At 52.1% G+C, this 27,059-nt stretch overlaps 13 non-coding genes across 13 annotated transcripts; all 13 read left to right on the forward strand.

Moving 5' to 3' along the window:
* Nucleotides 1–408: 408 nt before the first annotated feature.
* Trnag-ccc (transfer RNA glycine (anticodon CCC)) lies at nt 409–480 on the forward strand. Its single transcript has one exon. It is a non-coding gene; the product is annotated as a tRNA-Gly (tRNA).
* A 1,688-nt stretch (nt 481–2,168) lies between these two features.
* On the forward strand, nt 2,169–2,240 carry Trnag-ccc (transfer RNA glycine (anticodon CCC)). Its single transcript has one exon. It is a non-coding gene; the product is annotated as a tRNA-Gly (tRNA).
* A 1,688-nt stretch (nt 2,241–3,928) lies between these two features.
* Trnag-ccc (transfer RNA glycine (anticodon CCC)) lies at nt 3,929–4,000 on the forward strand. Its single transcript has one exon. It is a non-coding gene; the product is annotated as a tRNA-Gly (tRNA).
* A 1,688-nt stretch (nt 4,001–5,688) lies between these two features.
* Nucleotides 5,689–5,760, forward strand: Trnag-ccc (transfer RNA glycine (anticodon CCC)). Its single transcript has one exon. It is a non-coding gene; the product is annotated as a tRNA-Gly (tRNA).
* A 1,688-nt stretch (nt 5,761–7,448) lies between these two features.
* Nucleotides 7,449–7,520, forward strand: Trnag-ccc (transfer RNA glycine (anticodon CCC)). The gene has a single exon. It is a non-coding gene; the product is annotated as a tRNA-Gly (tRNA).
* A 1,688-nt stretch (nt 7,521–9,208) lies between these two features.
* On the forward strand, nt 9,209–9,280 carry Trnag-ccc (transfer RNA glycine (anticodon CCC)). Its single transcript has one exon. It is a non-coding gene; the product is annotated as a tRNA-Gly (tRNA).
* A 1,688-nt stretch (nt 9,281–10,968) lies between these two features.
* On the forward strand, nt 10,969–11,040 carry Trnag-ccc (transfer RNA glycine (anticodon CCC)). The gene has a single exon. It is a non-coding gene; the product is annotated as a tRNA-Gly (tRNA).
* A 1,656-nt stretch (nt 11,041–12,696) lies between these two features.
* Nucleotides 12,697–12,769, forward strand: Trnag-ccc (transfer RNA glycine (anticodon CCC)). Its single transcript has one exon. It is a non-coding gene; the product is annotated as a tRNA-Gly (tRNA).
* A 3,455-nt stretch (nt 12,770–16,224) lies between these two features.
* Trnag-ccc (transfer RNA glycine (anticodon CCC)) lies at nt 16,225–16,297 on the forward strand. Its single transcript has one exon. It is a non-coding gene; the product is annotated as a tRNA-Gly (tRNA).
* A 3,463-nt stretch (nt 16,298–19,760) lies between these two features.
* Trnag-ccc (transfer RNA glycine (anticodon CCC)) lies at nt 19,761–19,832 on the forward strand. Its single transcript has one exon. It is a non-coding gene; the product is annotated as a tRNA-Gly (tRNA).
* Nucleotides 19,833–21,523: 1,691 nt separating this feature from the next.
* On the forward strand, nt 21,524–21,596 carry Trnag-ccc (transfer RNA glycine (anticodon CCC)). Its single transcript has one exon. It is a non-coding gene; the product is annotated as a tRNA-Gly (tRNA).
* A 3,465-nt stretch (nt 21,597–25,061) lies between these two features.
* On the forward strand, nt 25,062–25,133 carry Trnag-ccc (transfer RNA glycine (anticodon CCC)). Its single transcript has one exon. It is a non-coding gene; the product is annotated as a tRNA-Gly (tRNA).
* Nucleotides 25,134–26,828: 1,695 nt separating this feature from the next.
* On the forward strand, nt 26,829–26,900 carry Trnag-ccc (transfer RNA glycine (anticodon CCC)). The gene has a single exon. It is a non-coding gene; the product is annotated as a tRNA-Gly (tRNA).
* Nucleotides 26,901–27,059: the final 159 nt, after the last annotated feature.

The following is a 27,059-nucleotide window of genomic DNA, read 5'->3' on the forward strand; positions in this document are numbered from 1 at the left end:
ATAACTGGAAACAAACACTCTCACGTTGACGCAAAGGAGCCTGGGTGGTAATAAACTGTAAACACGGCTTTACCTCGCAAAAGCTATGCTGTGCGTTTCACTGTCGTGGAGAGAAAATGAGATGGCTGGGGTGAGGGTCGAACGTACGCCCTTGAGAAGACGTCACGCGCTGCCCACTGCGACAGGGAAGCACACAGGAATTCTTTTCCCACCATGCCGAACACGACAGGGTGGACTTCTCAGCGGAAGTCAGTCCTGCGTCTAGTTACAGTGCATCGCCCTGGAAGCGGCGTGGACCCGCGTTCGGATGCGCGGGCGGGCAGGGCGCCTGCAGCAGGGTCGCTTCGGCCTCTGGTGGCAGCAGGGGCGGCAACGCATCGCGACACAGGATGCGTGCAGCGGAATGCAGCGGTGGTGGTGTAACGGTCAGCATGGTTGCTTCCCAAGCAGTTGATCCGGGTTCGATTCCCGGCCACCGCAAGAGGGCTGTCGTTTTTGCGTAGCGCAATAGTGTGTGTTCAACACCATGCGATCCTCGAAATTGCCAAGTGTCGCTGCACAAGTAGTATCTGCTCGTCTCTCGCCTCGTTGCAGCTAAGTGGGCGGCCCCTTCATCGTGTGTCGACTTGGCCCGACTTTGCTCGACTGCCGCTCGCTGCCGCTCGGCGGTAGGGCCAATATGACAGAAGCAGTACGACAATCGGCTGCGAGAAACACGCTAATCAAGACTACCTTTCCTTTCCAATTCGAAAAGCTAAATTTTCATTTACAAATTTCGGAATTCTCACTGCTCCCCTACAGTGTTATCTACGATATTTGAGAAATTATCTGTGGATTCGTACGGTTCTGTTACTGCCAAAGTCGTTCCTGCACTTTACGTTCGCTCTTTTTGCAAAGAACCTCTTTAAATTTTGGATCCTATGTTCGTTAACGTAATTTAAATTGCTGTGGGAGGCATCATAGCACATCAACACTGTAACACAAAAGGGGGAGAGTGGGGGTGAAAGGGGAAAGGTCCAATAGCACGCAGAGATCCCGCCTATCACCCATGTAATCACTAACCACGCCCACCTCTGCTTAACTTCATTAATCGAAAGGGAGCCGGCCGTTGGCGACCCCTGAGCGAAACGTTCAGACTTGTAGCTCGATGTGCAGATCATTTGGAATCTACGTGGCAGAGTCTCGCGGGAGACTGCATTTCCTATTAGCGGAGAAAGTGGGATGGCCTGTGGAGGGATCGAACCCATGACCTTCTCGTTACCAGCACGACGCTATACCCCACAGGGCTAACGAGCCACGCAACACTGTCGCATCAGCAGTCCAAAACCGCAAAATCATCTCCTCTTCCTTAAAAACGGCCCCGCCAATCACGTGAGCATGTATCTCTTTTCCTTGACTTTCTCTCACCTTATACTTGGAACCCAGAGCAGCAAAACCACGAAGACGAAAAACGGCCCTGAGAAGATTTCTCATCTCAGCCTGGAAAATTGACGTTCCGCTACCAGTAATCGAACCCTGGCCTCCTGTGTGAAAGCCAGGTATCCTAGCCACTAGACCATACCGGACATACCTCAAGTATCAGCTACGTGTGAATGGGTCCAGAAATATTTCTCCTCCACGAACTTTACGGCCGAATCTGGCGACAACGCTGAACTCTGTCCGCCACCACGATCCCGCTTACTCACTCCCAAAGCGCCCAAGACATACTACACAAACATCGCTTTCAGTCTCAAGTGTAAGTAGCAAAACTATAATTAGTAATAACTGGAAACAAACACTCTCACGTTGACGCAAAGGAGCCTGGGTGGTAATAAACTGTAAACACGGCTTTACCTCGCAAAAGCTATGCTGTGCGTTTCACTGTCGTGGAGAGAAAATGAGATGGCTGGGGTGAGGGTCGAACGTACGCCCTTGAGAAGACGTCACGCGCTGCCCACTGCGACAGGGAAGCACACAGGAATTCTTTTCCCACCATGCCGAACACGACAGGGTGGACTTCTCAGCGGAAGTCAGTCCTGCGTCTAGTTACAGTGCATCGCCCTGGAAGCGGCGTGGACCCGCGTTCGGATGCGCGGGCGGGCAGGGCGCCTGCAGCAGGGTCGCTTCGGCCTCTGGTGGCAGCAGGGGCGGCAACGCATCGCGACACAGGATGCGTGCAGCGGAATGCAGCGGTGGTGGTGTAACGGTCAGCATGGTTGCTTCCCAAGCAGTTGATCCGGGTTCGATTCCCGGCCACCGCAAGAGGGCTGTCGTTTTTGCGTAGCGCAATAGTGTGTGTTCAACACCATGCGATCCTCGAAATTGCCAAGTGTCGCTGCACAAGTAGTATCTGCTCGTCTCTCGCCTCGTTGCAGCTAAGTGGGCGGCCCCTTCATCGTGTGTCGACTTGGCCCGACTTTGCTCGACTGCCGCTCGCTGCCGCTCGGCGGTAGGGCCAATATGACAGAAGCAGTACGACAATCGGCTGCGAGAAACACGCTAATCAAGACTACCTTTCCTTTCCAATTCGAAAAGCTAAATTTTCATTTACAAATTTCGGAATTCTCACTGCTCCCCTACAGTGTTATCTACGATATTTGAGAAATTATCTGTGGATTCGTACGGTTCTGTTACTGCCAAAGTCGTTCCTGCACTTTACGTTCGCTCTTTTTGCAAAGAACCTCTTTAAATTTTGGATCCTATGTTCGTTAACGTAATTTAAATTGCTGTGGGAGGCATCATAGCACATCAACACTGTAACACAAAAGGGGGAGAGTGGGGGTGAAAGGGGAAAGGTCCAATAGCACGCAGAGATCCCGCCTATCACCCATGTAATCACTAACCACGCCCACCTCTGCTTAACTTCATTAATCGAAAGGGAGCCGGCCGTTGGCGACCCCTGAGCGAAACGTTCAGACTTGTAGCTCGATGTGCAGATCATTTGGAATCTACGTGGCAGAGTCTCGCGGGAGACTGCATTTCCTATTAGCGGAGAAAGTGGGATGGCCTGTGGAGGGATCGAACCCATGACCTTCTCGTTACCAGCACGACGCTATACCCCACAGGGCTAACGAGCCACGCAACACTGTCGCATCAGCAGTCCAAAACCGCAAAATCATCTCCTCTTCCTTAAAAACGGCCCCGCCAATCACGTGAGCATGTATCTCTTTTCCTTGACTTTCTCTCACCTTATACTTGGAACCCAGAGCAGCAAAACCACGAAGACGAAAAACGGCCCTGAGAAGATTTCTCATCTCAGCCTGGAAAATTGACGTTCCGCTACCAGTAATCGAACCCTGGCCTCCTGTGTGAAAGCCAGGTATCCTAGCCACTAGACCATACCGGACATACCTCAAGTATCAGCTACGTGTGAATGGGTCCAGAAATATTTCTCCTCCACGAACTTTACGGCCGAATCTGGCGACAACGCTGAACTCTGTCCGCCACCACGATCCCGCTTACTCACTCCCAAAGCGCCCAAGACATACTACACAAACATCGCTTTCAGTCTCAAGTGTAAGTAGCAAAACTATAATTAGTAATAACTGGAAACAAACACTCTCACGTTGACGCAAAGGAGCCTGGGTGGTAATAAACTGTAAACACGGCTTTACCTCGCAAAAGCTATGCTGTGCGTTTCACTGTCGTGGAGAGAAAATGAGATGGCTGGGGTGAGGGTCGAACGTACGCCCTTGAGAAGACGTCACGCGCTGCCCACTGCGACAGGGAAGCACACAGGAATTCTTTTCCCACCATGCCGAACACGACAGGGTGGACTTCTCAGCGGAAGTCAGTCCTGCGTCTAGTTACAGTGCATCGCCCTGGAAGCGGCGTGGACCCGCGTTCGGATGCGCGGGCGGGCAGGGCGCCTGCAGCAGGGTCGCTTCGGCCTCTGGTGGCAGCAGGGGCGGCAACGCATCGCGACACAGGATGCGTGCAGCGGAATGCAGCGGTGGTGGTGTAACGGTCAGCATGGTTGCTTCCCAAGCAGTTGATCCGGGTTCGATTCCCGGCCACCGCAAGAGGGCTGTCGTTTTTGCGTAGCGCAATAGTGTGTGTTCAACACCATGCGATCCTCGAAATTGCCAAGTGTCGCTGCACAAGTAGTATCTGCTCGTCTCTCGCCTCGTTGCAGCTAAGTGGGCGGCCCCTTCATCGTGTGTCGACTTGGCCCGACTTTGCTCGACTGCCGCTCGCTGCCGCTCGGCGGTAGGGCCAATATGACAGAAGCAGTACGACAATCGGCTGCGAGAAACACGCTAATCAAGACTACCTTTCCTTTCCAATTCGAAAAGCTAAATTTTCATTTACAAATTTCGGAATTCTCACTGCTCCCCTACAGTGTTATCTACGATATTTGAGAAATTATCTGTGGATTCGTACGGTTCTGTTACTGCCAAAGTCGTTCCTGCACTTTACGTTCGCTCTTTTTGCAAAGAACCTCTTTAAATTTTGGATCCTATGTTCGTTAACGTAATTTAAATTGCTGTGGGAGGCATCATAGCACATCAACACTGTAACACAAAAGGGGGAGAGTGGGGGTGAAAGGGGAAAGGTCCAATAGCACGCAGAGATCCCGCCTATCACCCATGTAATCACTAACCACGCCCACCTCTGCTTAACTTCATTAATCGAAAGGGAGCCGGCCGTTGGCGACCCCTGAGCGAAACGTTCAGACTTGTAGCTCGATGTGCAGATCATTTGGAATCTACGTGGCAGAGTCTCGCGGGAGACTGCATTTCCTATTAGCGGAGAAAGTGGGATGGCCTGTGGAGGGATCGAACCCATGACCTTCTCGTTACCAGCACGACGCTATACCCCACAGGGCTAACGAGCCACGCAACACTGTCGCATCAGCAGTCCAAAACCGCAAAATCATCTCCTCTTCCTTAAAAACGGCCCCGCCAATCACGTGAGCATGTATCTCTTTTCCTTGACTTTCTCTCACCTTATACTTGGAACCCAGAGCAGCAAAACCACGAAGACGAAAAACGGCCCTGAGAAGATTTCTCATCTCAGCCTGGAAAATTGACGTTCCGCTACCAGTAATCGAACCCTGGCCTCCTGTGTGAAAGCCAGGTATCCTAGCCACTAGACCATACCGGACATACCTCAAGTATCAGCTACGTGTGAATGGGTCCAGAAATATTTCTCCTCCACGAACTTTACGGCCGAATCTGGCGACAACGCTGAACTCTGTCCGCCACCACGATCCCGCTTACTCACTCCCAAAGCGCCCAAGACATACTACACAAACATCGCTTTCAGTCTCAAGTGTAAGTAGCAAAACTATAATTAGTAATAACTGGAAACAAACACTCTCACGTTGACGCAAAGGAGCCTGGGTGGTAATAAACTGTAAACACGGCTTTACCTCGCAAAAGCTATGCTGTGCGTTTCACTGTCGTGGAGAGAAAATGAGATGGCTGGGGTGAGGGTCGAACGTACGCCCTTGAGAAGACGTCACGCGCTGCCCACTGCGACAGGGAAGCACACAGGAATTCTTTTCCCACCATGCCGAACACGACAGGGTGGACTTCTCAGCGGAAGTCAGTCCTGCGTCTAGTTACAGTGCATCGCCCTGGAAGCGGCGTGGACCCGCGTTCGGATGCGCGGGCGGGCAGGGCGCCTGCAGCAGGGTCGCTTCGGCCTCTGGTGGCAGCAGGGGCGGCAACGCATCGCGACACAGGATGCGTGCAGCGGAATGCAGCGGTGGTGGTGTAACGGTCAGCATGGTTGCTTCCCAAGCAGTTGATCCGGGTTCGATTCCCGGCCACCGCAAGAGGGCTGTCGTTTTTGCGTAGCGCAATAGTGTGTGTTCAACACCATGCGATCCTCGAAATTGCCAAGTGTCGCTGCACAAGTAGTATCTGCTCGTCTCTCGCCTCGTTGCAGCTAAGTGGGCGGCCCCTTCATCGTGTGTCGACTTGGCCCGACTTTGCTCGACTGCCGCTCGCTGCCGCTCGGCGGTAGGGCCAATATGACAGAAGCAGTACGACAATCGGCTGCGAGAAACACGCTAATCAAGACTACCTTTCCTTTCCAATTCGAAAAGCTAAATTTTCATTTACAAATTTCGGAATTCTCACTGCTCCCCTACAGTGTTATCTACGATATTTGAGAAATTATCTGTGGATTCGTACGGTTCTGTTACTGCCAAAGTCGTTCCTGCACTTTACGTTCGCTCTTTTTGCAAAGAACCTCTTTAAATTTTGGATCCTATGTTCGTTAACGTAATTTAAATTGCTGTGGGAGGCATCATAGCACATCAACACTGTAACACAAAAGGGGGAGAGTGGGGGTGAAAGGGGAAAGGTCCAATAGCACGCAGAGATCCCGCCTATCACCCATGTAATCACTAACCACGCCCACCTCTGCTTAACTTCATTAATCGAAAGGGAGCCGGCCGTTGGCGACCCCTGAGCGAAACGTTCAGACTTGTAGCTCGATGTGCAGATCATTTGGAATCTACGTGGCAGAGTCTCGCGGGAGACTGCATTTCCTATTAGCGGAGAAAGTGGGATGGCCTGTGGAGGGATCGAACCCATGACCTTCTCGTTACCAGCACGACGCTATACCCCACAGGGCTAACGAGCCACGCAACACTGTCGCATCAGCAGTCCAAAACCGCAAAATCATCTCCTCTTCCTTAAAAACGGCCCCGCCAATCACGTGAGCATGTATCTCTTTTCCTTGACTTTCTCTCACCTTATACTTGGAACCCAGAGCAGCAAAACCACGAAGACGAAAAACGGCCCTGAGAAGATTTCTCATCTCAGCCTGGAAAATTGACGTTCCGCTACCAGTAATCGAACCCTGGCCTCCTGTGTGAAAGCCAGGTATCCTAGCCACTAGACCATACCGGACATACCTCAAGTATCAGCTACGTGTGAATGGGTCCAGAAATATTTCTCCTCCACGAACTTTACGGCCGAATCTGGCGACAACGCTGAACTCTGTCCGCCACCACGATCCCGCTTACTCACTCCCAAAGCGCCCAAGACATACTACACAAACATCGCTTTCAGTCTCAAGTGTAAGTAGCAAAACTATAATTAGTAATAACTGGAAACAAACACTCTCACGTTGACGCAAAGGAGCCTGGGTGGTAATAAACTGTAAACACGGCTTTACCTCGCAAAAGCTATGCTGTGCGTTTCACTGTCGTGGAGAGAAAATGAGATGGCTGGGGTGAGGGTCGAACGTACGCCCTTGAGAAGACGTCACGCGCTGCCCACTGCGACAGGGAAGCACACAGGAATTCTTTTCCCACCATGCCGAACACGACAGGGTGGACTTCTCAGCGGAAGTCAGTCCTGCGTCTAGTTACAGTGCATCGCCCTGGAAGCGGCGTGGACCCGCGTTCGGATGCGCGGGCGGGCAGGGCGCCTGCAGCAGGGTCGCTTCGGCCTCTGGTGGCAGCAGGGGCGGCAACGCATCGCGACACAGGATGCGTGCAGCGGAATGCAGCGGTGGTGGTGTAACGGTCAGCATGGTTGCTTCCCAAGCAGTTGATCCGGGTTCGCTTCCCGGCCACCGCAAGAGGGCTGTCGTTTTTGCGTAGCGCAATAGTGTGTGTTCAACACCATGCGATCCTCGAAATTGCCAAGTGTCGCTGCACAAGTAGTATCTGCTCGTCTCTCGCCTCGTTGCAGCTAAGTGGGCGGCCCCTTCATCGTGTGTCGACTTGGCCCGACTTTGCTCGACTGCCGCTCGCTGCCGCTCGGCGGTAGGGCCAATATGACAGAAGCAGTACGACAATCGGCTGCGAGAAACACGCTAATCAAGACTACCTTTCCTTTCCAATTCGAAAAGCTAAATTTTCATTTACAAATTTCGGAATTCTCACTGCTCCCCTACAGTGTTATCTACGATATTTGAGAAATTATCTGTGGATTCGTACGGTTCTGTTACTGCCAAAGTCGTTCCTGCACTTTACGTTCGCTCTTTTTGCAAAGAACCTCTTTAAATTTTGGATCCTATGTTCGTTAACGTAATTTAAATTGCTGTGGGAGGCATCATAGCACATCAACACTGTAACACAAAAGGGGGAGAGTGGGGGTGAAAGGGGAAAGGTCCAATAGCACGCAGAGATCCCGCCTATCACCCATGTAATCACTAACCACGCCCACCTCTGCTTAACTTCATTAATCGAAAGGGAGCCGGCCGTTGGCGACCCCTGAGCGAAACGTTCAGACTTGTAGCTCGATGTGCAGATCATTTGGAATCTACGTGGCAGAGTCTCGCGGGAGACTGCATTTCCTATTAGCGGAGAAAGTGGGATGGCCTGTGGAGGGATCGAACCCATGACCTTCTCGTTACCAGCACGACGCTATACCCCACAGGGCTAACGAGCCACGCAACACTGTCGCATCAGCAGTCCAAAACCGCAAAATCATCTCCTCTTCCTTAAAAACGGCCCCGCCAATCACGTGAGCATGTATCTCTTTTCCTTGACTTTCTCTCACCTTATACTTGGAACCCAGAGCAGCAAAACCACGAAGACGAAAAACGGCCCTGAGAAGATTTCTCATCTCAGCCTGGAAAATTGACGTTCCGCTACCAGTAATCGAACCCTGGCCTCCTGTGTGAAAGCCAGGTATCCTAGCCACTAGACCATACCGGACATACCTCAAGTATCAGCTACGTGTGAATGGGTCCAGAAATATTTCTCCTCCACGAACTTTACGGCCGAATCTGGCGACAACGCTGAACTCTGTCCGCCACCACGATCCCGCTTACTCACTCCCAAAGCGCCCAAGACATACTACACAAACATCGCTTTCAGTCTCAAGTGTAAGTAGCAAAACTATAATTAGTAATAACTGGAAACAAACACTCTCACGTTGACGCAAAGGAGCCTGGGTGGTAATAAACTGTAAACACGGCTTTACCTCGCAAAAGCTATGCTGTGCGTTTCACTGTCGTGGAGAGAAAATGAGATGGCTGGGGTGAGGGTCGAACGTACGCCCTTGAGAAGACGTCACGCGCTGCCCACTGCGACAGGGAAGCACACAGGAATTCTTTTCCCACCATGCCGAACACGACAGGGTGGACTTCTCAGCGGAAGTCAGTCCTGCGTCTAGTTACAGTGCATCGCCCTGGAAGCGGCGTGGACCCGCGTTCGGATGCGCGGGCGGGCAGGGCGCCTGCAGCAGGGTCGCTTCGGCCTCTGGTGGCAGCAGGGGCGGCAACGCATCGCGACACAGGATGCGTGCAGCGGAATGCAGCGGTGGTGGTGTAACGGTCAGCATGGTTGCTTCCCAAGCAGTTGATCCGGGTTCGATTCCCGGCCACCGCAAGAGGGCTGTCGTTTTTGCGTAGCGCAATAGTGTGTGTTCAACACCATGCGATCCTCGAAATTGCCAAGTGTCGCTGCACAAGTAGTATCTGCTCGTCTCTCGCCTCGTTGCAGCTAAGTGGGCGGCCCCTTCATCGTGTGTCGACTTGGCCCGACTTTGCTCGACTGCCGCTCGCTGCCGCTCGGCGGTAGGGCCAATATGACAGAAGCAGTACGACAATCGGCTGCGAGAAACACGCTAATCAAGACTACCTTTCCTTTCCAATTCGAAAAGCTAAATTTTCATTTACAAATTTCGGAATTCTCACTGCTCCCCTACAGTGTTATCTACGATATTTGAGAAATTATCTGTGGATTCGTACGGTTCTGTTACTGCCAAAGTCGTTCCTGCACTTTACGTTCGCTCTTTTTGCAAAGAACCTCTTTAAATTTTGGATCCTATGTTCGTTAACGTAATTTAAATTGCTGTGGGAGGCATCATAGCACATCAACACTGTAACACAAAAGGGGGAGAGTGGGGGTGAAAGGGGAAAGGTCCAATAGCACGCAGAGATCCCGCCTATCACCCATGTAATCACTAACCACGCCCACCTCTGCTTAACTTCATTAATCGAAAGGGAGCCGGCCGTTGGCGACCCCTGAGCGAAACGTTCAGACTTGTAGCTCGATGTGCAGATCATTTGGAATCTACGTGGCAGAGTCTCGCGGGAGACTGCATTTCCTATTAGCGGAGAAAGTGGGATGGCCTGTGGAGGGATCGAACCCATGACCTTCTCGTTACCAGCACGACGCTATACCCCACAGGGCTAACGAGCCACGCAACACTGTCGCATCAGCAGTCCAAAACCGCAAAATCATCTCCTCTTCCTTAAAAACGGCCCCGCCAATCACGTGAGCATGTATCTCTTTTCCTTGACTTTCTCTCACCTTATACTTGGAACCCAGAGCAGCAAAACCACGAAGACGAAAAACGGCCCTGAGAAGATTTCTCATCTCAGCCTGGAAAATTGACGTTCCGCTACCAGTAATCGAACCCTGGCCTCCTGTGTGAAAGCCAGGTATCCTAGCCACTAGACCATACCGGACATACCTCAAGTATCAGCTACGTGTGAATGGGTCCAGAAATATTTCTCCTCCACGAACTTTACGGCCGAATCTGGCGACAACGCTGAACTCTGTCCGCCACCACGATCCCGCTTACTCACTCCCAAAGCGCCCAAGACATACTACACAAACATCGCTTTCAGTCTCAAGTGTAAGTAGCAAAACTATAATTAGTAATAACTGGAAACAAACACTCTCACGTTGACGCAAAGGAGCCTGGGTGGTAATAAACTGTAAACACGGCTTTACCTCGCAAAAGCTATGCTGTGCGTTTCACTGTCGTGGAGAGAAAATGAGATGGCTGGGGTGAGGGTCGAACGTACGCCCTTGAGAAGACGTCACGCGCTGCCCACTGCGACAGGGAAGCACACAGGAATTCTTTTCCCACCATGCCGAACACGACAGGGTGGACTTCTCAGCGGAAGTCAGTCCTGCGTCTAGTTACAGTGCATCGCCCTGGAAGCGGCGTGGACCCGCGTTCGGATGCGCGGGCGGGCAGGGCGCCTGCAGCAGGGTCGCTTCGGCCTCTGGTGGCAGCAGGGGCGGCAACGCATCGCGACACAGGATGCGTGCAGCGGAATGCAGCGGTGGTGGTGTAACGGTCAGCATGGTTGCTTCCCAAGCAGTTGATCCGGGTTCGATTCCCGGCCACCGCAAGAGGGCTGTCGTTTTTGCGTAGCGCAATAGTGTGTGTTCAACACCATGCGATCCTCGAAATTGCCAAGTGTCGCTGCACAAGTAGTATCTGCTCGTCTCTCGCCTCGTTGCAGCTAAGTGGGCGGCCCCTTCATCGTGTGTCGACTTGGCCCGACTTTGCTCGACTGCCGCTCGCTGCCGCTCGGCGGTAGGGCCAATATGACAGAAGCAGTACGACAATCGGCTGCGAGAAACACGCTAATCAAGACTACCTTTCCTTTCCAATTCGAAAAGCTAAATTTTCATTTACAAATTTCGGAATTCTCACTGCTCCCCTACAGTGTTATCTACGATATTTGAGAAATTATCTGTGGATTCGTACGGTTCTGTTACTGCCAAAGTCGTTCCTGCACTTTACGTTCGCTCTTTTTGCAAAGAACCTCTTTAAATTTTGGATCCTATGTTCGTTAACGTAATTTAAATTGCTGTGGGAGGCATCATAGCACATCAACACTGTAACACAAAAGGGGGAGAGTGGGGGTGAAAGGGGAAAGGTCCAATAGCACGCAGAGATCCCGCCTATCACCCATGTAATCACTAACCACGCCCACCTCTGCTTAACTTCATTAATCGAAAGGGAGCCGGCCGTTGGCGACCCCTGAGCGAAACGTTCAGACTTGTAGCTCGATGTGCAGATCATTTGGAATCTACGTGGCAGAGTCTCGCGGGAGACTGCATTTCCTATTAGCGGAGAAAGTGGGATGGCCTGTGGAGGGATCGAACCCATGACCTTCTCGTTACCAGCACGACGCTATACCCCACAGGGCTAACGAGCCACGCAACACTGTCGCATCAGCAGTCCAAAACCGCAAAATCATCTCCTCTTCCTTAAAAACGGCCCCGCCAATCACGTGAGCATGTATCTCTTTTCCTTGACTTTCTCTCACCTTATACTTGGAACCCAGAGCAGCAAAACCACGAAGACGAAAAACGGCCCTGAGAAGATTTCTCATCTCAGCCTGGAAAATTGACGTTCCGCTACCAGTAATCGAACCCTGGCCTCCTGTGTGAAAGCCAGGTATCCTAGCCACTAGACCATACCGGACATACCTCAAGTATCAGCTACGTGTGAATGGGTCCAGAAATATTTCTCCTCCACGAACTTTACGGCCGAATCTGGCGACAACGCTGAACTCTGTCCGCCACCACGATCCCGCTTACTCACTCCCAAAGCGCCCAAGACATACTACACAAACATCGCTTTCAGTCTCAAGTGTAAGTAGCAAAACTATAATTAGTAATAACTGGAAACAAACACTCTCACGTTGACGCAAAGGAGCCTGGGTGGTAATAAACTGTAAACACGGCTTTACCTCGCAAAAGCTATGCTGTGCGTTTCACTGTCGTGGAGAGAAAATGAGATGGCTGGGGTGAGGGTCGAACGTACGCCCTTGAGAAGACGTCACGCGACACACGCGAGACAGATGAACACGACAGGGTGGACTTCTCAGCGGAAGTCAGTCCTGCGTCTAGTTACAGTGCATCGCCCTGGAAGCGGCGTGGACCCGCGTTCGGATGTGCGGGCGGGCAGGGCGCCTGCAGCAGGGTCGCTTCGGCCTCTGGTGGCAGCAGGGGCGGCAACGCATCGCGACACAGGATGCGTGCAGCGGAATGCGGCGGTGGTGGGTGTAACGGTCAGCATGGTTGCTTCCCAAGCAGTTGATCCGGGTTCGATTCCCGGCCACCGCAAGAGGGCTGTCGTTTTTGCGTAGCACAATAGTGTGTGTTCAACACCGTGCGATCCTCGAAATTGCCAAGTGTCGCTGCACAAGTAGTATCTGCTCGTCTCTCGCCTCGTTGCAGCTAAGTGGGCGGCCCCTTCATCGTGTGTCGACTTGGCCCGACTTTGCTCGACTGCCGCTCGCTGCCGCTCGGCGGCAGGGCCAATATGACAGAAGCAGTACGACAATCGGCTGCGAGAAACACGCTAATCAAGACTACCTTTCCTTTCCAATTCGAAAAGCTAAATTTTCATTTACAAATTTCGGAATTCTCACTGCTCCCCTACAGTGTTATCTACGATATTTGGGAAATTATCTGTGGGTTCGTACGGTTCTGTTACTGCCAAAGTCGTTCCTGCACTTTACGTTCGCTCTTTTTGCAAAGAACCTCTTTAAATTTTGGATCCTATGTTCGTTAACGTAATTTAAATTGCTGTGGGAGGCATCATAGCACATCAACACTGTAACACAAAAGGGGGGAGAGTGGGGGTGAAAGGGGGAAAGGTCCAATAGCACGCAGAGATCCCGCCTATCACCCATGTAATCACTAACCACGCCCACCTCTGCTTAACTTCATTAATCGAAAGGGAGCCGGCCGTTGGCTACCCCTGAGCGAAACGTTCAGACTTGTAGCTCGATGTGCAGATCATTTGGAATCTACGTGGCAGAGTCTCGCGGGAGACTGCATTTCCTATTGGCGGAGAAAGTGGGATGGCCTGTGGAGGGATCGAACCCATGACCTTCTCGTTACCAGCACGACGCTATACCCCAAAGGGCTAACGAGCCACGCAACACTGTCGCATCAGCAGTCCAAAACCGCAAAATCATCTCCTCTTCCTTAAAAACGGCCCCGCCAATCACGTGAGCATGTATCTCTTTTCCTTGACTTTCTCTCACCTTATACTTGGAACCCAGAGCAGCAACACCACGAAGACGAAAAACGGCCCTGAGAAGATTTCTCATCTCAGCCTGGAAAATTGACGTTCCGCTACCAGTAATCGAACCCTGGCCTCCTGTGTGAAAGCCAGGTATCCTAGCCACTAGACCATACCGGACATACCTCAAGTATCAGCTACGTGTGAATGGGGTCCAGAAATATTTCTCCTCCACGAACTTTACGGCCGAATCTGGCGACAACGCTGAACTCTGTCCGCCACCACGATCCCGCTTACTCACTCCCAAAGCGCCCAAGTCATACTACACAAACATCGCTTTCAGTCTCAAGTGTAAGTAGCAAAACTATAATTAGTAATAACTGGAAACAAACACTCTCACGTTGACGCAAAGGAGCCTGGGTGGTAATAAACTGTAAACACGGCTTTACCTCGCAAAAGCTATGCTGTGCGTTTCACCGTCGTGGAGAGAAAATGAGATGGCTGGGGTGAGGGTCGAACGTACGCCCTTGAGAAGACGTCACGCGCTGCCCACTGCGACAGGGAAGCACACAGGAATTCTTTTCCCACCATGCCGAACACGACAGGGTGGACTTCTCAGCGGAAGTCAGTCCTGCGTCTAGTTACAGTGCATCGCCCTGGAAGCGGCGTGGACCCGCGTTCGGATGTGCGGGCGGGCAGGGCGCCTGCAGCAGGGTCGCTTCGGCCTCTGGTGGCAGCAGGGGCGGCAACGCATCGCGACACAGGATGCGTGCAGCGGAATGCGGCGGTGGTGGTGTAACGGTCAGCATGGTTGCTTCCAAGCAGTTGATCCGGGTTCGATTCCCGGCCACCGCAAGAGGGCTGTCGTTTTTGCGTAGCACAATAGTGTGTGTTCAACACCGTGCGATCCTCGAAATTGCCAAGTGTCGCTGCACAAGTAGTATCTGCTCGTCTCTCGCCTCGTTGCAGCTAAGTGGGCGGCCCCTTCATCGTGTGTCGACTTGGCCCGACTTTGCTCGACTGCCGCTCGCTGCCGCTCGGCGGCAGGGCCAATATGACAGAAGCAGTACGACAATCGGCTGCGAGAAACACGCTAATCAAGACTACCTTTCCTTTCCAATTCGAAAAGCTAAATTTTCATTTACAAATTTCGGAATTCTCACTGCTCCCCTACAGTGTTATCTACGATATTTGGGAAATTATCTGTGGGTTCGTACGGTTCTGTTACTGCCAAAGTCGTTCCTGCACTTTACGTTCGCTCTTTTTGCAAAGAACCTCTTTAAATTTTGGATCCTATGTTCGTTAACGTAATTTAAATTGCTGTGGGAGGCATCATAGCACATCAACACTGTAACACAAAAGGGGGGGAGAGTGGGGGTGAAAGGGGAAAGGTCCAATAGCACGCAGAGATCCCGCCTATCACCCATGTAATCACTAACCACGCCCACCTCTGCTTAACTTCATTAATCGAAAGGGAGCCGGCCGTTGGCTACCCCTGAGCGAAACGTTCAGACTTGTAGCTCGATGTGCAGATCATTTGGAATCTACGTGGCAGAGTCTCGCGGGAGACTGCATTTCCTATTGGCGGAGAAAGTGGGATGGCCTGTGGAGGGATCGAACCCATGACCTTCTCGTTACCAGCACGACGCTATACCCCCAAAGGGCTAACGAGCCACGCAACACTGTCGCATCAGCAGTCCAAAACCGCAAAAATCATCTCCTCTTCCTTAAAAACGGCCCCGCCAATCACGTGAGCATGTATCTCTTTTCCTTGACTTTCTCTCACCTTATACTTGGAACCCAGAGCAGCAACACCACGAAGACGAAAAACGGCCCTGAGAAGATTTCTCATCTCAGCCTGGAAAATTGACGTTCCGCTACCAGTAATCGAACCCTGGCCTCCTGTGTGAAAGCCAGGTATCCTAGCCACTAGACCATACCGGACATACCTCAAGTATCAGCTACGTGTGAATGGGTCCAGAAATATTTCTCCTCCACGAACTTTACGGCCGAATCTGGCGACAACGCTGAACTCTGTCCGCCACCACGATCCCGCTTACTCACTCCCAAAGCGCCCAAGTCATACTACACAAACATCGCTTTCAGTCTCAAGTGTAAGTAGCAAAACTATAATTAGTAATAACTGGAAACAAACACTCTCACGTTGACGCAAAGGAGCCTGGGTGGTAATAAACTGTAAACACGGCTTTACCTCGCAAAAGCTATGCTGTGCGTTTCACCGTCGTGGAGAGAAAATGAGATGGCTGGGGTGAGGGTTCGAACGTACGCCCTTGAGAAGACGTCACGCGCTGCCCACTGCGACAGGGAAGCACACAGGAATTCTTTTCCCACCATGCCGAACACGACAGGGTGGACTTCTCAGCGGAAGTCAGTCCTGCGTCTAGTTACAGTGCATCGCCCTGGAAGCGGCGTGGACCCGCGTTCGGATGTGCGGGCGGGCAGGGCGCCTGCAGCAGGGTCGCTTCGGCCTCTGGTGGCAGCAGGGGCGGCAACGCATCACGACACAGGATGCGTGCAGCGGAATGCGGCGGTGGGTGGTGTAACGGTCAGCATGGTTGCTTCCCAAGCAGTTGATCCGGGTTCGATTCCCGGCCACCGCAAGAGGGCTGTCGTTTTTGCGTAGCACAATAGTGTGTGTTCAACACCGTGCGATCCTCGAAATTGCCAAGTGTCGCTGCACAAGTAGTATCTGCTCGTCTCTCGCCTCGTTGCAGCTAAGTGGGCGGCCCCTTCATCGTGTGTCGACTTGGCCCGACTTTGCTCGACTGCCGCTCGCTGCCGCTCGGCGGCAGGGCCAATATGACAGAAGCAGTACGACAATCGGCTGCGAGAAACACGCTAATCAAGACTACCTTTCCTTTCCAATTCGAAAAGCTAAATTTTCATTTACAAATTTCGGAATTCTCACTGCTCCCCTACAGTGTTATCTACGATATTTGGGAAATTATCTGTGGGTTCGTACGGTTCTGTTACTGCCAAAGTCGTTCCTGCACTTTACGTTCGCTCTTTTTGCAAAGAACCTCTTTAAATTTTGGATCCTATGTTCGTTAACGTAATTTAAATTGCTGTGGGAGGCATCATAGCACATCAACACTGTAACACAAAAGGGGGAGAGTGGGGGTGGAAAGGGGAAAGGTCCAATAGCACGCAGAGATCCCGCCTATCACCCATGTAATCACTAACCACGCCCACCTCTGCTTAACTTCATTAATCGAAAGGGAGCCGGCCGTTGGCTACCCCTTGAGCGAAACGTTCAGACTAGTAGCTCGATGTGCAGATCATTTGGAATCTACGTGGCAGAGTCTCGCGGGAGACTGCATTTCCTATTGGCGGAGAAAGTGGGATGGCCTGTGGAGGGATCGAACCCATGACCTCCTCGTTACCAGCACGACGCTATACCCCAAAGGGCTAACGAGCCACGCAACACTGTCGCATCAGCAGTCCAAAACCGCAAAATCATCTCCTCTTCCTTAAAAACGGCCCCCGCCAATCACGTGAGCATGTATCTCTTTTCCTTGACTTTCTCTCACCTTATACTTGGAACCCAGAGCAGCAACACCACGAAGACGAAAAACGGCCCCTGAGAAGATTTCTCATCTCAGCCTGGAAAATTTGACGTTCCGCTACCAGTAATCGAACCCTGGCCTCCTGTGTGAAAGCCAGGTATCCTAGCCACTAGACCATACCGGACATACCTCAAGTATCAGCTACGTGTGAATGGGTCCAGAAATATTTCTCCTCCACGAACTTTACGGCCGAATCTGGCGACAACGCTGAACTCTGTCCGCCACCACGATCCCGCTTACTCACTCCCAAAGCGCCCAAGTCATACTACACAAACATCGCTTTCAGTCTCAAGTGTAAGTAGCAAAACTATAATTAGTAATAACTGGAAACAAACACTCTCACGTTGACGCAAAGGAGCCTGGGTGGTAATAAACTGTAAACACGGCTTTACCTCGCAAAAGCTATGCTGTGCGTTTCACCGTCGTGGAGAGTAAATGAGATGGCTGGGGTGAGGGTCGAACGTACGCCCTTGAGAAGACGTCACGCGCTGCCCACTGCGACAGGGAAGCACACAGGAATTCTTTTCCCACCATGCCGAACACGACAGGGTGGACTTCTCAGCGGAAGTCAGTCCTGCGTCTAGTTACAGTGCATCGCCCTGGAAGCGGCGTGGACCCGCGTTCGGATGTGCGGGCGGGCAGGGCGCCTGCAGCAGGGTCGCTTCGGCCTCTGGTGGCAGCAGGGGCGGGCAACGCATCACGACACAGGATGCGTGCAGCGGAATGCGGCGGTGGTGGTTGTAACGGTCAGCATGGTTGCTTCCCAAGCAGTTGATCCGTGTTCGATTCCCGGCCACCGCAAGAGGGCTGTCGTTTTTGCGTAGCGCAATAGTGTGTGTTCAACACCATGCGATCCTCGAAATTGCCAAGTGTCGCTGCACAAGTAGTATCTGCTCGTCTCTCGCCTCGTTGCAGCTAAGTGGGCGGCCCCTTCATCGTGTGTCGACTTGGCCCGACTTTGCTCGACTGCCGCTCGCTGCCGCTCGGCGGCAGGGCCAATATGACAGAAGCAGTACGACAATCGGCTGCGAGAAACACGCTAATCAAGACTACCTTTCCTTTCCAATTCGAAAAGCTAAATTTTCATTTACAAATTTCGGAATTCTCACTGCTCCCCTACAGTGTTATCTACGATATTTGGGGAAATTATCTGTGGGTTCGTACGGTTCTGTTACTGCCAAAGTCGTTCCTGCACTTTACGTTCGCTCTTTTTGCAAAGAACCTCTTTAAATTTTGGATCCTATGTTCGTTAACGTAATTTAAATTGCTGTGGGAGGCATCATAGCACATCAACACTGTAACACAAAAGGGGGAGAGTGGGGGTGAAAGGGGGAAAGGTCCAATAAGCACGCAGAGATCCCGCCTATCACCCATGTAATCACTAACCACGCCCACCTCTGCTTAACTTCATTAATCGAAAGGGAGCCGGCCGTTGGCTACCCCTGAGCGAAACGTTCAGACTTGTAGCTCGATGTGCAGATCATTTGGAATCTACGTGGCAGAGTCTCGCGGGAGACTGCATTTCCTATTGGCGGAGAAAGTGGGATGGCCTGTGGAGGGGATCGAACCCATGACCTCCTCGTTACCAGCACGACGCTATACCCCAAAGGGCTAACGAGCCACGCAAACACTGTCGCATCAGCAGTCCAAAACCCGCAAAATCATCTCCTCTTCCTTAAAAACGGCCCCGCCAATCACGTGAGCATGTATCTCTTTTCCTTGACTTTCTCTCACCTTATACTTGGAACCCAGAGCAGCAACACCACGAAGACGAAAAACGGCCCTGAGAAGATTTCTCATCTCAGCCTGGAAAATTGACGTTCCGCTACCAGTAATCGAACCCTGGCCTCCTGTGTGAAAGCCAGGTATCCTAGCCACTAGACCATACCGGACATACCTCAAGTATCAGCTACGTGTGAATGGGTCCAGAAATATTTCTCCTCCACGAACTTTACGGCCGAATCTGGCGACAACGCCTGAACTCTGTCCGCCACCACGATCCCGCTTACTCACTCCCAAAGCGCCCAAGTCATACTACACAAACATCGCTTTCAGTCTCAAGTGTAAGTAGCAAAACTATAATTAGTAATAACTGGAAACAAACACTCTCACGTTGACGCAAAGGAGCCTGGGTGGTAATAAACTGTAAACACGGCTTTACCTCGCAAAAGCTATGCTGTGCGTTTCACCGTCGTGGAGAGTAAATGAGATGGCTGGGGTGAGGGTCGAACGTACGCCCTTGAGAAGACGTCACGCGCTGCCCACTGCGACAGGGAAGCACACAGGAATTCTTTTCCCCACCATGCCGAACACGACAGGGTGGACTTCTCAGCGGAAGTCAGTCCTGCGTCTAGTTACAGTGCATCGCCCTGGAAGCGGCGTGGACCCGCGTTCGGATGTGCGGGCGGGCAGGGCGCCTGCAGCAGGGTCGCTTCGGCCTCTGGTGGCAGCAGGGGCGGCAACGCATCACGACACAGGATGCGTGCAGCGGAATGCGGCGGTGGTGGTGTAACGGTCAGCATGGTTGCTTCCCAAGCAGTTGATCCGTGTTCGATTCCCGGCCACCGCAAGAGGGCTGTCGTTTTTGCGTAGCGCAATAGTGTGTGTTCAACACCATGCGATCCTCGAAATTGCCAAGTGTCGCTGCACAAGTAGTATCTGCTCGTCTCTCGCCTCGTTGCAGCTAAGTGGGCGGCCCCTTCATCGTGTGTCGACTTGGCCCGACTTTGCTCGACTGCCGCTCGCTGCCGCTCGGCGGCAGGGCCAATATGACAGAAGCAGTACGACAATCGGCTGCGAGAAACACGCTAATCAAGACTACCTTTCCTTTCCAATTCGAAAAGCTAAATTTTCATTTACAAAATTTCGGAATTCTCACTGCTCCCCTACAGTGTTATCTACGATATTTGGGAAATTATCTGTGGGTTCGTACGGTTCTGTTACTGCCAAAGTCGTTCCTGCACTTTACGTTCGCTCTTTTTGCAAAGAACCTCTTTAAATTTTGGATCCTATGTTCGTTAACGTAATTTAAATTGCTGTGGGAGGCATCATAGCACATCAACACTGTAACACAAAAGGGGGAGAGTGGGGGGTGAAAGGGGAAAGGTCCAATAGCACGCAGAGATCCCGCCTATCACCCATGTAATCACTAACCACGCCCACCTCTGCTTAACTTCATTAATCGAAAGGGAGCCGGCCGTTGGCTACCCCTGAGCGAAACGTTCAGACTTGTAGCTCGATGTGCAGATCATTTGGAATCTACGTGGCAGAGTCTCGCGGGAGACTGCATTTCCTATTGGCGGAGAAAGTGGGATGGCCTGTGGAGGGATCGAACCCATGACCTTCTCGTTACCAGCACGACGCTATACCCCAAAGGGCTAACGAGCCACGCAACACTGTCGCATCAGCAGTCCAAAACCGCAAAATCATCTCCTCTTCCTTAAAAACGGCCCCGCCAATCACGTGAGCATGTATCTCTTTTCCTTGACTTTCTCTCACCTTATACTTGGAACCCAGAGCAGCAACACCACGAAGACGAAAAACGGCCCTGAGAAGATTTCTCATCTCAGCCTGGAAAATTGACGTTCCGCTACCAGTAATCGAACCCTGGCCTCCTGTGTGAAAGCCAGGTATCCTAGCCACTAGACCATACCGGACATACCTCAAGTATCAGCTACGTGTGAATGGGTCCAGAAATATTTCTCCTCCACGAACTTTACGGCCGAATCTGGCGACAACGCTGAACTCTGTCCGCCACCACGATCCCGCTTACTCACTCCCCAAAGCGCCCAAGTCATACTACACAAACATCGCTTTCAGTCTCAAGTGTAAGTAGCAAAACTATAATTAGTAATAACTGGAAACAAACACTCTCACGTTGACGCAAAGGAGCCTGGGTGGTAATAAACTGTAAACACGGCTTTACCTCGCAAAAGCTATGCTGTGCGTTTCACCGTCGTGGAGAGAAAATGAGATGGCTGGGGTGAGGGTCGAACGTACGCCCTTGAGAAGACGTCACGCGCTGCCCACTGCGACAGGGAAGCACACAGGAATTCTTTTCCCACCATGCCGAACACGACAGGGTGGACTTCTCAGCGGAAGTCAGTCCTGCGTCTAGTTACAGTGCATCGCCCTGGAAGCGGCGTGGACCCGCGTTCGGATGTGCGGGCGGGCAGGGCGCCTGCAGCAGGGTCGCTTCGGCCTCTGGTGGCAGCAGGGGCGGCAACGCATCACGACACAGGATGCGTGCAGCGGAATGCGGCGGTGGTGGTGTAACGGTCAGCATGGTTGCTTCCCAAGCAGTTGATCCGGGTTCGATTCCCCGGCCACCGCAAGAGGGGCTGTCGTTTTTGCGTAGCACAATAGTGTGTGTTCAACACCGTGCGATCCTCGAAATTGCCAAGTGTCGCTGCACAAGTAGTATCTGCTCGTCTCTCGCCTCGTTGCAGCTAAGTGGGCGGCCCCTTCATCGTGTGTCGACTTGGCCCGACTTTGCTCGACTGCCGCTCGCTGCCGCTCGGCGGCAGGGCCAATATGACAGAAGCAGTACGACAATCGGCTGCGAGAAACACGCTAATCAAGACTACCTTTCCTTTCCAATTCGAAAAGCTAAATTTTCATTTACAAATTTCGGAATTCTCACTGCTCCCCTACAGTGTTATCTACGATATTTGGGAAATTATCTGTGGGTTCGTACGGTTCTGTTACTGCCAAAGTCGTTCCTGCACTTTACGTTCGCTCTTTTTGCAAAGAACCTCTTTAAATTTTGGATCCTATGTTCGTTAACGTAATTTAAATTGCTGTGGGAGGCATCATAGCACATCAACACTGTAACACAAAAGGGGGAGAGTGGGGGTGAAAGGGGAAAGGTCCAATAGCACGCAGAGATCCCGCCTATCACCCATGTAATCACTAACCACGCCCACCTCTGCTTAACTTCATTAATCGAAAGGGAGCCGGCCGTTGGCTACCCCTGAGCGAAACGTTCAGACTTGTAGCTCGATGTGCAGATCATTTGGAATCTACGTGGCAGAGTCTCGCGGGAGACTGCATTTCCTATTGGCGGAGAAAGTGGGATGGCCTGTGGAGGGATCGAACCCCATGACCTCCTCGTTACCAGCACGACGCTATACCCCAAAGGGCTAACGAGCCACGCAACACTGTCGCATCAGCAGTCCAAAACCGCAAAATCATCTCCTCTTCCTTAAAAACGGCCCCGCCAATCACGTGAGCATGTATCTCTTTTCCTTGACTTTCTCTCACCTTATACTTGGAACCCAGAGCAGCAACACCACGAAGACGAAAAACGGCCCTGAGAAGATTTCTCATCTCAGCCTGGAAAATTGACGTTCCGCTACCAGTAATCGAACCCTGGCCTCCTGTGTGAAAGCCAGGTATCCTAGCCACTAGACCATACCGGACATACCTCAAGTATCAGCTACGTGTGAATGGGTCCAGAAATATTTCTCCTCCACGAACTTTACGGCCGAATCTGGCGACAACGCTGAACTCTGTCCGCCACCACGATCCCGCTTACTCACTCCCAAAGCGCCCAAGTCATACTACACAAACATCGCTTTCAGTCTCAAGTGTAAGTAGCAAAACTATAATTAGTAATAACTGGAAACAAACACTCTCACGTTGACGCAAAGGAGCCTGGGTGGTAATAAACTGTAAACACGGCTTTACCTCGCAAAAGCTATGCTGTGCGTTTCACCGTCGTGGAGAGTAAATGAGATGGCTGGGGGTGAGGGTCGAACGTACGCCCTTGAGAAGACGTCACGCGCTGCCCACTGCGACAGGGAAGCACACAGGAATTCTTTTCCCACCATGCCGAACACGACAGGGTGGACTTCTCAGCGGAAGTCAGTCCTGCGTCTAGTTACAGTGCATCGCCCTGGAAGCGGCGTGGACCCGCGTTCGGATGTGCGGGCGGGCAGGGCGCCTGCAGCAGGGTCGCTTCGGCCTCTGGTGGCAGCAGGGGGCGGCAACGCATCACGACACAGGATGCGTGCAGCGGAATGCGGCGGGTGGTGGTGTAACGGGTCAGCATGGTTGCTTCCCAAGCAGTTGATCCGTGTTCGATTCCCGGCCACCGCAAGAGGGCTGTCGTTTTTGCGTAGCGCAATAGTGTGTGTTCAACACCATGCGATCCTCGAAATTGCCAAGTGTCGCTGCACAAGTAGTATCTGCTCGTCTCTCGCCTCGTTGCAGCTAAGTGGGCGGCCCCTTCATCGTGTGTCGACTTGGCCCGACTTTGCTCGACTGCCGCTCGCTGCCGCTCGGCGGCAGGGCCAATATGACAGAAGCAGTACGACAATCGGCTGCGAGAAACACGCTAATCAAGACTACCTTTCCTTTCCAATTCGAAAAGCTAAATTTTCATTTACAAATTTCGGAATTCTCACTGCTCCCCTACAGTGTTATCTACGATATTTGGGAAATTATCTGTGGGTTCGTACGGTTCTGTTACTGCCAAAGTCGTTCCTGCACTTTACGTTCGCTCTTTTTGCAAAGAACCTCTTTAAATTTTGGATCCTATGTTCGTTAACGTAATTTAAATTGCTGTGGGAGGCATCATAGCACATCAACACTGTAACACAAAAGGGGGAGAGTGGGGGGTGAAAGGGGAAAGGTCCAATAGCACGCAGAGATCCCGCCTATCACCCATGTAATCACTAACCACGCCCACCTCTGCTTAACTTCATTAATCGAAAGGGAGCCGGCCGTTGGCTACCCCTGAGCGAAACGTTCAGACTTGTAGCTCGATGTGCAGATCATTTGGAATCTACGTGGCAGAGTCTCGCGGGAGACTGCATTTCCTATTGGCGGAGAAAGTGGGATGGCCTGTGGAGGGATCGAACCCATGACCTCCTCGTTACCAGCACGACGCTATACCCCCAAAGGGCTAACGAGCCACGCAACACTGTCGCATCAGCAGTCCAAAACCGCAAAATCATCTCCTCTTCGCTTAAAAACGGCCCCGCCAATCACGTGAGCATGTATCTCTTTTCCTTGACTTTCTCTCACCTTATACTTGGAACCCAGAGCAGCAACACCACGAAGACGAAAAACGGCCCTGAGAAGATTTCTCATCTCAGCCTGGAAAATTGACGTTCCGCTACCAGTAATCGAACCCTGGCCTCCTGTGTGAAAGCCAGGTATCCTAGCCACTAGACCATACCGGACATACCTCAAGTATCAGCTACGTGTGAATGGGTCCAGAAATATTTCTCCTCCACGAACTTTACGGCCGAATCTGGCGACAACGCTGAACTCTGTCCGCCACCACGATCCCGCTTACTCACTCCCAAAGCGCCCAAGTCATACTACACAAACATCGCTTTCAGTCTCAAGTGTAAGTAGCAAAACTATAATTAGTAATAACTGGAAACAAACACTCTCACGTTGACGCAAAGGAGCCTGGGTGGTAATAAACTGTAAACACGGCTTTACCTCGCAAAAGCTATGCTGTGCGTTTCACCGTCGTGGAGAGTAAATGAGATGGCTGGGGTGAGGGTCGAACGTACGCCCTTGAGAAGACGTCACGCGCTGCCCACTGCGACAGGGAACGCACACAGGAATTCTTTTCCCACCATGCCGAACACGACAGGGTGGACTTCTCAGCGGAAGTCAGTCCTGCGTCTAGTTACAGTGCATCGCCCTGGAAGCGGCGTGGACCCGCGTTCGGATGTGCGGGCGGGGGGGGGCAGGGCGCCTGCAGCAGGGTCGCTTCGGCCTCTGGTGGCAGCAGGGGGCGGCAACGCATCACGACACAGGATGCGTGCAGCGGAATGCGGCGGTGGTGGTGTAACGGTCAGCATGGTTGCTTCCCAAGCAGTTGATCCGTGTTCGATTCCCGGCCACCGCAAGAGGGCTGTCGTTTTTGCGTAGCGCAATAGTGTGTGTTCAACACCATGCGATCCTCGAAATTGCCAAGTGTCGCTGCACAAGTAGTATCTGCTCGTCTCTCGCCTCGTTGCAGCTAAGTGGGCGGCCCCTTCATCGTGTGTCGACTTGGCCCGACTTTGCTCGACTGCCGCTCGCTGCCGCTCGGCGGGCAGGGCCAATATGACAGAAGCAGTACGACAATCGGCTGCGAGAAACACGCTAATCAAGACTACCTTTCCTTTCCAATTCGAAAAGCTAAATTTTCATTTACAAATTTCGGAATTCTCACTGCTCCCCTACAGTGTTATCTACGATATTTGGGAAATTATCTGTGGGTTCGTACGGTTCTGTTACTGCCAAAGTCGTTCCTGCACTTTACGTTCGCTCTTTTTGCAAAGAACCTCTTTAAATTTTGGATCCTATGTTCGTTAACGTAATTTAAATTGCTGTGGGAGGGCATCATAGCACATCAACACTGTAACACAAAAGGGGGAGAGTGGGGGTGAAAGGGGAAAGGTCCAATAGCACGCAGAGATCCCGCCTATCACCCATGTAATCACTAACCACGCCCACCTCTGCTTAACTTCATTAATCGAAAGGGAGCCGGCCGTTGGCTACCCCTGAGCGAAACGTTCAGACTTGTAGCTCGATGTGCAGATCATTTGGAATCTACGTGGCAGAGTCTCGCGGGAGACTGCATTTCCTATTGGCGGAGAAAGTGGGATGGCCTGTGGAGGGATCGAACCCATGACCTCCTCGTTACCAGCACGACGCTATACCCACAAAGGGCTAACGAGCCACGCAACACTGTCGCATCAGCAGTCCAAAACCGCAAAATCATCTCCTCTTCCTTAAAAACGGCCCCGCCAATCACGTGAGCATGTATCTCTTTTCCTTGACTTTCTCTCACCTTATACTTGGGGAACCCAGAGCAGCAACACCACGAAGACGAAAAACGGCCCTGAGAAGATTTCTCATCTCAGCCTGGAAAATTGACGTTTCCGCTACCAGTAATCGAACCCTGGCCTCCTGTGTGAAAGCCAGGTATCCTAGCCACTAGACCATACCGGACATACCTCAAGTATCAGCTACGTGTGAATGGGTCCAGAAATATTTCTCCTCCACGAACTTTACGGCCGAATCTGGCGACAACGCTGAACTCTGTCCGCCACCACGATCCCGCTTACTCACTCCCAAAGCGCCCAAGTCATACTACACAAACATCGCTTTCAGTCTCAAGTGTAAGTAGCAAAACTATAATTAGTAATAACTGGAAACAAACACTCTCACGTTGACGCAAAGGAGCCTGGGTGGTAATAAACTGTAAACACGGCTTTACCTCGCAAAAGCTATGCTGTGCGTTTCACCGTCGTGGAGAGTAAATGAGATGGCTGGGGTGAGGGGTCGAACGTACGCCCTTGAGAAGACGTCACGCGCTGCCCACTGCGACAGGGAAGCACACAGGAATTCTTTTCCCACCATGCCGAACACGACAGGGTGGACTTCTCAGCGGAAGTCAGTCCTGCGTCTAGTTACAGTGCATCGCCCTGGAAGCGGCGTGGACCCGCGTTCGGATGTGCGGGCGGGCAGGGCGCCTGCAGCAGGGTCGCTTCGGCCTCTGGTGGCAGCAGGGGCGGCAACGCATCACGACACAGGATGCGTGCAGCGGAATGCGGCGGTGGTGGTGTAACGGTCAGCATGGTTGCTTCCCAAGCAGTTGATCCGTGTTCGATTCCCGGCCACCGCAAGAGGGCTGTCGTTTTTGCGTAGCGCAATAGTGTGTGTTCAACACCATGCGATCCTCGAAATTGCCAAGTGTCGCTGCACAAGTAGTATCTGCTCGTCTCTCGCCTCGTTGCAGCTAAGTGGGCGGCCCCTTCATCGTGTGTCGATCTGTCTCGCGTGT

This window comes from Schistocerca gregaria, unplaced genomic scaffold (genome assembly GCF_023897955.1).
Source record: "Schistocerca gregaria isolate iqSchGreg1 unplaced genomic scaffold, iqSchGreg1.2 ptg001258l, whole genome shotgun sequence".
In the NCBI taxonomy this organism is placed as follows: domain Eukaryota; kingdom Metazoa; phylum Arthropoda; class Insecta; order Orthoptera; family Acrididae; genus Schistocerca; species Schistocerca gregaria.